The following is a 906-nucleotide window of genomic DNA, read 5'->3' on the forward strand; positions in this document are numbered from 1 at the left end:
AGCCTGTCCTGGAACTAGCTCTGTAGACCAGGCTGGTCTCGAACTCACAGAGATCCGCCTGCCTCTGCCTCCTGAGTGCTGGGATTAATGTTTGCTTTGTTTTTGATGCAGGGTTTCTCTGTACATCCCTGGCTGTCCTGGAACTCACTCTGTAGACCAGGCTGGCCTCAAGTGCAGAGACCCACCTGCCTCTGCTTGCTGAGTGGTGGGACTAAAGGCGTACACCACCACGCCCAACTCATTGGGATAGATCTATCTGTACAAAATCTTCTAGTGAGAAAAATCCTCAAATAATTGCCAGAAGCAAAGACCTGTATTTTGAGATCTGTATTTTGTTTACAGTCATTTTAAACTCACAAAGTAAGTAAGATATTCACTTTTGCAGGGCAAATTCCGGGCCTAGGAAATCAACCTGGTATCTTATCTCCCAGTGAGACCTGCAGGCCCCAGGCTTTTAGAAACAATTAGCATTTCCTTTGTAGGTCAACAATCACAGAGCCTCAGTATTTCCTTATCAGCTAGGGACGTCTCGGACCTGAATTCCTGCAGACCTGAACCCTCTCCTCCCCCTTGCCCATTTGCTATATAACAGCTTCCAAGGAATAATAAACTGCTTGATCAGAAATCCTGTCTCTTGCCCTTCCGTTCCTCTCCTCCAGGTTTATCAGAGACCCCCCGCACTCCCACCCCGTTTGTATCCCCCTGGCCAGGATAAATAATGTTGTTACTGAACCAAGGCAGTTTTATCTGCTGTGTGGTGTGCCAACTGTTGAAATGACTTTTGTAAAAAGAGAGTTTAGGTACTGGAAAGACAGCTTAACAGCCAAGAGAGCCTGCTGCTTTTCCAGAGGACACAAGAGTTCCGATACCGCTCACAACTGCCTCTGACTCTAGCTCCAGGGGATG

Source organism: Microtus ochrogaster, chromosome 7 (assembly GCF_000317375.1).
Source record: "Microtus ochrogaster isolate Prairie Vole_2 chromosome 7, MicOch1.0, whole genome shotgun sequence".
Classification (NCBI taxonomy): Eukaryota; Metazoa; Chordata; class Mammalia; order Rodentia; family Cricetidae; genus Microtus; species Microtus ochrogaster.